This window comes from Bactrocera oleae, chromosome 3, assembly GCF_042242935.1.
Source record: "Bactrocera oleae isolate idBacOlea1 chromosome 3, idBacOlea1, whole genome shotgun sequence".
Lineage (NCBI taxonomy): Eukaryota > Metazoa > Arthropoda > Insecta > Diptera > Tephritidae > Bactrocera > Bactrocera oleae.
In genome coordinates this window covers 65762878-65772500 of record NC_091537.1, presented here as the reverse complement: position 1 = coordinate 65772500, position 9623 = coordinate 65762878, and the positions used below count along the sequence as shown (strand labels likewise).

Genomic DNA, 9623 nt, shown 5'->3' with positions numbered 1-9623 from the left:
TTCATCACCATTCCCGCCAGTTCACAGGGATGTCTGAAAGTGTCAGCTCCCAAATGTCTAAGCATTTATCTCGCACAAGTAGTTGAGATATTTCTACCTTGTAATCTCCTAAACAGCTACAACAACTGGCATGTGGTAAGAATTTCAACCTTAACGCATGGATACCGAGAGTTCCGTGATCAGTTAGAACCCCTACAACTTGGTAAATGATAGCCTTACGAGTTAAGTGAGGAGGGCATTAAAAATCTTGCGATCCACTTTAAGCTAAAATAATCTTACCACAGTACAAAACTAATGGTAGCCAATCGCTGACCAAGCTCCCGCGAAGTCCAACAGGCTAAGCTCCATTTCTTGCTCATTACCTTTGCAATTTTCTGCAAATTCGCTGTGGTCTAGTACATACATTAGACTTATTTAAAGGGATCTCATTTTGAAATATTTTTAGTAAAAGTAGATTTTGGAGATCAAGTTAATTGAAAGTATGCCTCAACCATTCTGTTTTCGTTAGATATAATTAATAATATTTTATGTCGGTTGTTTCTTCCTACAGTTCCTTCAATGATTTGGATGCAAAATCAGATTGTTGGTGCTGCCACCGGCCAAAATATAGCACTTGAATATCTGTCAGAGGCGCATCCGAAATATATCAATTACTAGACGAAAAATGACACGATCACTGTGTCGGGTAAGAAAAAAAACAGAATATAGTTGTTTAATTTTATCAAATCTACAAATGATTAAAATCTGCAATAATAATATTATGCACTCTTTGAACTTCAGAAGATTGGTTTAATCCCTTTTGATCCTGAACTAACTTATGGTCGTATTTTGGTTCAGAACCCCAAATTAGAAAATTTTTTGGCAGCTAATTAAAAAAATCGGAAACTGGCCGAGTTGACACCACCCTAAAGCGGCAAAAAACTTTGAAAATACTATGAATTTTTGAAAATATGTACTTAAAAGAGAATATTTTTAAATTTCTAAACTTTCAAAATATTGTATAAAAAAATTTAAACTCCCTTAAATTCCACTATTTGTCCTGAACGCAAAATCATTTTATCTCGTATAAAACCAAAACTAACGTCATTCAATACAGTTTGATCGCTGTACGAGTCGCTACTTAATATGTGATTCTTTAACATTAAACACGATTGTAACAAATATTCAGTAATCAACTTAGAAGCGAAGAGTGCAACGGACGTTTAATTGACGTTATATCAGCCATTTTTAACCGCATTCAGACATATGGACAACAGCACGTATTATATCCCAAAAGATAGTCATTGCAATAAAAGCGAATAAATACTCGGACTAACAGACAGTGAAAGTATATGGAAAAATGGATAAAAGTAATCAAACAGTGACGCCCAAAATCAATAAGAAGTGTACGAGCACTGTAAAGTAAAATAATTGCAATGAAAATAAACCAAGCAAAAGGAGAACCTTACCTTATATTGCAATCTTCCAACTTTTTGATAAAAATCATACAATAAACGGTATAGATATTGTTTGACAATACGTCTCAGTTTAGACTCTCGAGGAGTAAGCAATTCGAAACTCAGTTCAGAAAGCTTTAAGATACCATACAGATTTCCATATAATTCTAGAATAACCTCTGTTAAAAAAAATACGAATTCTATTTTCTACACTCCGTAAAAATTGTAAAGCAAACACTAGATCCCAATTCAGATTTGTAGAAGCGACTTTCAATTATTAGCTTTAAATTATATGTGTGTAATGCTTATATATAATATATATGGACAGAACTTGAATTAGATTAGATTAAAATTTGAGGAAAGAACTGTGACCTATAGTTTATTTTGCCCTCTCCTGTTATTACAACACTTCGTTTAATCCAGTCAAATCACACCGCAGCCTGCAGTGATCTGTATAAAATCCCACAAGCTGCCTTAATTGGTTTCTGGAACAGGGCTTGAATAAAATTAAGTTTGCACTTCGCCAACAATAAGAATAAGTGTGCGCCTAAGTCTGCATATGGGTATGTACTATGTTAAGATTCGCACAGACTATTGCAAACAGATCCTGTCACACGACTACCAGCTTCCTGTTTTACTACAGTATTTACCAAATAGAAAGTAATTATGTATGTTTGGTAGAGCTAGCCAACAAAACATAGCTATTAAATTAATGGGTAAAACTCTATACAGAGATAAAAAAATATCGCTCAAAGCAGGATTTTTAATGCATTTTAAAAAGTGTCGGTGAGCATTAAACGTTTACAACAAGTAAAATCCTTTAAAATAACATTTGAACTGCTTAAAATAAAATTTTTATATCGTGAATCTTTGTAGAATAATTTTTGCGCCACTCTATCGTATGTGCATGTACATATATATTTTGTGGTGACTTTGGAGTGACACACATGCACGCAAATAAATTAAAATTTCAAAGTTCATTAAGTTCAGACGGAACGAAATCAGAATTTTTTATTTTGAAGTATATTTGTTAAACACAGTTGAAATTTTTACTATTTATTTATGAAGCCTTTTCTTGAAGTTGTGAATTTTTTAAGTAAATTTATTTTTTTAATTGCGAGATTTATCGCTCCTATAGCACCCATGTTCAAAAAAGATAGGCACACGGCGTCAAAACAAATTGCATATTACCGGATTTAGGATATTTGAAAATTCAATTTTTAAATACTTTAAAACATTAACATACAAACTTTCATGATTTTTTGCGACTACTATTAATTTTCTTAAAGAATCCTAGTTCGGGCAAAACCTACATATGTGATGAATATACTGTTAAAATTTTAAAGCAATCGAGAGAGCCATTTTTGAGTAATCGTTAACGCCAGTTTATAAAATGTAGTTTCGAGAAAACACGTTTGAAAATTCCGGTGTGTAGGGGACGCCCTCTAAAGACCTTACTTTCTCACTCCTGGTACTTTCCAGCTACATTCAATTTCGGGAAATTACTTTAACAGCACATTCTAGGAAGGATTGGAATTATGCAAAAAAAAAATCGATCTTTTAAAACCGTCACACGGGACGACCCCCTTAAATATTAGTAACCCACTTTAAAAACTGTTTTAAATATGAATTCGAGTTAATCTGAATAAGTGTACTGTGAAAAAATTAGTAAAATTACTTCGATATCCCTTGTAGTAGTTGCTCATAAAGGCTGCGTATTCGGGTAATTTTTGGACTAGCTAATAAATCTTACTTTGCTTTATAAAAATTTTTCTTACTCCAGCATCAATTTTTCATACCTCAACCGTTAAATATAACTTTATTATATGTTATTAAATAATTGTTTCGTTTGCGCACTCACTTTTTTGCACTTTAAATCACCAATATGTATATTAAAAAGAAACGGATACGGCTGGTATGAAGGCTTAAAAAAATACGGACGTCTAGCTGGTTCGATTTGCTAACTAAAAACAAGGCCTCTGGTCCTGTGTTAGTCCCTTTTGAGTGTTGGCTTGTCTAGAGTTGTGGTGTGATGTGATGTGTATGTGTGGGTGGTCTGAGTGGTGTGATGTCTGCAGGGGTGGTGCGTGTTTGTGTGTGTTAGTGGGTGGAGTCTTCTTGTGGCTCGTGTTGATGTGGTGTGTTGACGCGCAGTGGTGTGTATGGAGGGGGGAGGCGTAACTCATCTAGCCAATTATACAAGTATAAGAATTTATTGAAATAGGCTAACTAATAGTCAGAAATTATTACTGCTGAATTACTTTTTGTCTTCTATTGAAATCCTAAAAAATAATCACTGACTAAGGGTATATGTCCATTATGCAAATACCTAAAAAGAAATTGAATCGTGTTCACACTAACTATTTATGTTCGTAGGCGGGTGCTATTTTTATGTCTCCTATATATATCTGTATGTACATTTGCGCAGAAAGATCAATATGTTTCCTTGACTAATATAGAAGCTGACACAGATTACGAGCATTATATAGTCCTTATCAATTTTAAATTATCTCCAACCTTTGATTGTGTAAAATGTGCTTGTTTGTTATTTTTATTATAACTAAATATACAAGGCATAATTTCAAACACACCTACCTATATAAAAATATCTTACTGAATCATCATATTTCGATTTTGTTTTGCAGGTGAACACTTTGCATCCGAAACATTTGAGATCGGCTAGAAAATAACGATGCGATTATCCATAAAAGCTGTTGACACAGCGGACTTTGGTTCTTAGCGTTGTGTGGCGAAGAATTCTCTTCGCGATACATATGGTACAATTCAACTTTATCGTAAGTGAACGATAAATATGAAAGAAAAATAGTAGTAAACAAACATGTATAAAAAATAGTGTTAGCTGATGACAGCGGATAAGAGTGCTTGCTTTATGCGTGTGTTAAAATATATTAATTATAATAAATTAATAAATTATTGTATCATATATTTTTCATTTGATATAGTGATGGCGATAAACTAGGTGCCAGCTGATAAAAATTTATCCCAACTGACAAAAAAAACTACACTCTCACGTTTCTAATATAAATCTTTATTATACCCTGATCAGCATGATGAGCTGAGTAGATTTACCCATGTCCGTCTGTCCGTCCGTCTTCTGTATATATGCAAACTCGTCCCTCAGTTTTTAAGCTATCGATCTGAAATTTTGTACCTGCCCTTTTCTCACTAAGAAGCTGCTCGTTTGTCGGAACGACCGATATCGGACCACTATAGCATATAGTTACCATACAAACTGCATAATCGGAAGTAAGTCCCTTATGATCAACTTTTTTATTTGACGTAATATCTTCACGAAATTGGGCATGAGTTATTTTCTAAGGTAACAATGTAATTCCCGAAGAAATTGTATAGATCGGATGACTATAGCATATAGCTGCTATACAGACTGAACGATCGGAATCAAGTGCTTGTATGGTGTATAATGTTCAAAACATCGTCAGACAAACCTTTCGCGTCATAAATAAATAGCATACCAAACTTCACACGGACATAAAAAAGGCTGTACCAATCTGAATAACTTACCGATTTTGTTTGCGCGCGTAGTTCAGATACACCAGATCGGGTCAAAACCAAGCTTCTGAAAAAAACTTTTATTTAATTAAGACTGTCCAACGTAAACGCTGCAATTAATTTATTAACGAATACGTAAATGATAGCTCTTGTAGGTTGAGCGTTCAATTACTGCAAAAAAAGTAATTTATTTTATACGAACAAGTAATTAACATTTTAAATACACAAGGTTTCTGGGGTGAAAAATTCCTTTGCTGGATCCGAAATATTTTAAGGAAGCTAACATGTTACTGCTTGTGATATTGCGAACATAAACATGAACGAATATTGAACAGAACTTCCTAAAATCTTGGCTCCAGCCAATCCATCCTGAGAAGGTTTACCTTGTTATGATCTATACGTAAGCGGCAGAAAAATAAACTGGCCAATAACTTAGCTTTGGTCACAAGATTGCATACTTTTACCCCGATACAAACATTTTTGCTTGATTTTCATAGTGGAAAGTGAAAGAATCAGATGGAATTTAAAATGGTGTTATATAGGCAATAGGCGTGGTTGTAATCCGATTTCGCTCATTTTCGCACTATAACATAGAAATATGAGAGCAATGTTGTGTACCGAATTTGGTTGAAATCGGTTAAGCAGATCCCAAGATATGGGGTTTCCCTAACAGTGCGCGGTGCCACGCCCACTAACTAAGTTTGAGTACGGTTCTTATAAAGTCGTCTCATACTATTCCAAAGATAAAATTTAAGGTTTCTGGCGAGTTGAATGCTTGATTGATCACGCTTTTAGTAGTTTTTAACAGCACCGTTATACTTGTATGGGGAGTGGGCGGGGTTGTCACCCGATTTTATCCATTTTCACACTGTTGATAGAAGTGCTAAAAATATTTGTTCTTAATGAAATTTGTTATTATAGCTTTATTGGCTTAGGAGATTTGCGCATAAAACCTATTAGGGGCGGGACCACACTCACTTAAAAAAAAAAATTTTAACTGCAGATGCCCCTCCCTATTGTGACAGTCGGACAGACAGTCGCCTGGATTTCATCTCGTCTTTTCATCCTGATGATTTATATATGTATAACCCTATATCTAACTCGATTAGTTTAAGGTGATACAAACAACCGTTAGGTGAACAAAACTATTATACTCTGTAGCAACATGTTGCAAGATTATAATTACTAAATACATCAACGTACATAACTCCGGAACTGTAGGTAGTAACACTTTCAACCAAATTTGGTATATAACATTTCCCAGATGATTCTATACTACAGGGCAAAAATAGGCAAAATCGGACTGCGACCACGCCTATTTCCCATATACCACAATTTTAAATTCGGTACGTAACATTCTTCTCTTATTTCTATGTTATAGTGCGAAAATATGTGAAATTAGATCACAACCTTGCCTATTTCCTATATAACACCATATTAAATTCCATCTGATTCTTTCACCTTTCACTATGTATTGGGACAAAACTTTGCGTGAATAATGCGTTTAAAGAATGCAACTTTGTAATCAAAAATTGTCTAAATCGAACCAAAATTGTTTAAGCCCCTAGGTACTGATTATGTGGACCCCAATGCCCACAGTTGACTTTTTACCGAAAATATGTCAATGTGTAAGATATATAATTAAAATTCATATAATAAAATAAATAAATGAAACTTTCGGTTGTATCAAACATGGATTGAATCTGATCAATACTTCCTATAGCCCTCATATTCCTAATATAAAGATTTTTGAACTTCCGGGTGACTTTATACCGCATATATCGGCCAATAGGTGAGTTATCTGAAAATGAGAGAGCCTGTTTTACTCATAACAATGTATCTTTGTGCTTAAAATAGATCAAATCGGGTGAAAATTTTACCTAGCCCCCATGTTACTAATATCAGGATTTCGAATATTCGTCTGACTTTGCTCGATATGATTAGTGATAGTATGTTAGTAGTATGTGGTATTGGCAGAAATTGATTAATACTACCCTCAACTTTCATATACTACTTATAATGCATTTCGTTATTCTAACCAGTTTTATGCCGAATATGTCGGTCAGTCAGTATTAATATTTTTGTTCTCAAACGAGTATACCATTTGACTTTACGAGAGTATAAAATGTTCGGTTGCACCCGAACTTAGCCCTTTCTTACTTGTTTTTATATATTTTTTAAGATTAAACAACAAAACTTTTTGAAATCTGGTTACATAACTCATGTAATTCTTACTTTTGATTTAATACTGAAAGTATCTTCTATGTTTGCACTTAAATTTTTATAAAAAAAATTTTAATTCCCTACGCTTTACTTCTTTTTTCCTTTACTTGCCTTTCTACTACATATCCCTATGTTTCATTGCAGACATTCCAGAAACAACGACAGTATCCACAATAGTACCGACGGTGGCTCTAAATACCGTACCAGTGGTGGTTGCGAAATAAAACAACAAAGGTGTGTATAAATGCAGAACAAACAAATACTTAAACACAATTATTTCTCAACATTTAAATTGAGTTTATTGCTCCTAAACACCTTGAATGCTCTCCTCCTCACAACAAGTCATATATACCGTTATGTCCATAGCATTCAATTCAATTCAAAAGTTCTTATTCATTGTGCAGGTTGTAATTATATCGAAAATATTCAATAAATTTTTTCTACGCAGTTTTCTGTCACTGAATCCACGATTACGGCAACCTACGTGAATGACAATGCATTGCTGCTGCCGAGCGACAACAAACTGCCACCTCCAGGAAAACACAGATGATATTGACCGCCGCTGTTCTAGTCTCACCAAATGGAACATTGGCATCAATATCTCTTATGATCAGTTGTTACCAACAAACACAAGTTCAGAATATCTGCGGATACGATCGACAAGAACTAGCAAGGGTTACAGTTTACGCAACTGTACTGGTTGCTAAGGTCAATATCCCGCATCAGTTTGAATACAATTTTAAAATGATTAAGGTCTTTCAGAAAAGAGTACTTCACGCTAGAATAATTGCATTGCTTTATGGGAAAAATGACGTCGTCATAGCGATTAACAGGTGCCCACTGAAATGAAAACAATTGAAGAACTTGGTAGTTGTTACCTCTGTAGCTTAGAGATCTATGAAAATGTACTTGCGACATTTCCAAACAATTTTGACAAAGAAAGCGCATATATTCAATGTCTTTAGTTTCAATGTTTTTGCACACGATTTGCATTTGCCAAAAGCACCACACTTTTAACTATGGCAATAAAGGATTATGCCTCTATTGATGTGTAAGCGCTTAGTCTCGGGTGTCGGGTACTTCTTCTCTTTAATAATCGTGCCGCACTCAACCTACAAACTCCCCAGCACAGGATGTCAGCTACAACTGTGCTTGTGAAAATCGATCACAACGCAAAGAGGAAGGAAAAAGCACAGGAAATGCATTTGCATGCGGGTAATTGCAGGCGACGCTCAGAGAATCAGACAGTCAGACAGACCGGAAAGCAGCAATACGCATACAGTTAGATAGAGCACGCAAATGTGAATTATAGATTTCCATTCGAAAAAGCAAAATTATATAAGCTGAGAATATGTATGTCAACTTGCCCAGATTGCCTTTTGTCTAAGTGAAAGGATGTGTTTTTGTAACTGCCTTCAGTTTTACGAGTATATGCCTGATCAGATGATGAGGAAGTCTTGGCTGTAAGTCTAAGCAGCCACTTCTAATGCAAGCTGGTGTAAAAATAGAAAAGTTACCAATATTAAAATTTTGAAGGATTTTTTTTACATTGAATCGTGAAAAAATAAAGCTTCGACTGATAAGAAGACATATGCATTTTCAAATATTCATTTCCAATTTATGTGCTTGCTTCTTTATTAGCTTACAAACTGTCCGATCAAGAATTTGTTGTCTTTTCATTAAGTATTAGCATTAAGTTAATTTTTGGTAACTATTGTACTTTTTGCTGGATTAGATTGCAATTTGATGAGAATAGTTTGAGAGCTTTGACTATTGCAGCATAACCACACTTTCTAAGCAATGCGGCAGACAATGAACCGCTCTCGCGCTTAGTCACACCTGAACACCGACCGCCAGCCTTAAGCAATGAGCCCTTATGTTCGTCGATTGGGTTTTAGCGTATGTTCACTTTTTAATTGGTACTTATTGGCATTTATTTTAGTTTTTTCACTTTACTGGCAACAAGTTTTTATTTAAATCTTTGATATGAAGAATGAGAATTGTTGTTGCTTATTCTGAATAAGAATATGGACTGTTTTTATACAGTAAGTAAGTAAGTACAGTAGTTTTGTTGATATAAATATAAAAACTTCAGCTCAAGAGCACGATACTTCCGTCATGTGTTAAAAAAACTAACGGGAATTTTCGCTTTTTGAAACAAATATTTACTCATTCCTCTACAATAATTTTATCGCCTCCAATATATTTTCCATTTGCTATTATGCACTTATGCCAGCGCTTCTTCCAATCATCGAAATACTTTTCCATCTACTTTATATATTTCATTATTCACAACCTGTTAAATTTTTTCAACAACCTACTATTATTTTGAGACATATCAATAGCATTACTTATAAGCACTGTCACACAATTTCGCAGCGATTGTTGTGCATTGAGGACATGATACAAACAGTTGAAGCCATAGCAAAGACT

General features: G+C 34.4%; 1 long non-coding RNA gene across 1 annotated transcript; it reads left to right on the top strand.

Moving 5' to 3' along the window:
* The first annotated feature begins 566 nt into the window (after positions 1-566).
* LOC118682388 (uncharacterized) lies at positions 567-8786 on the top strand. Its single transcript, XR_011395434.1, has 3 exons — positions 567-685; positions 7335-7424; positions 7639-8786. It is a non-coding gene; the product is annotated as an uncharacterized lncRNA (long non-coding RNA).
* The last annotated feature ends 837 nt before the right edge of the window (positions 8787-9623 follow it).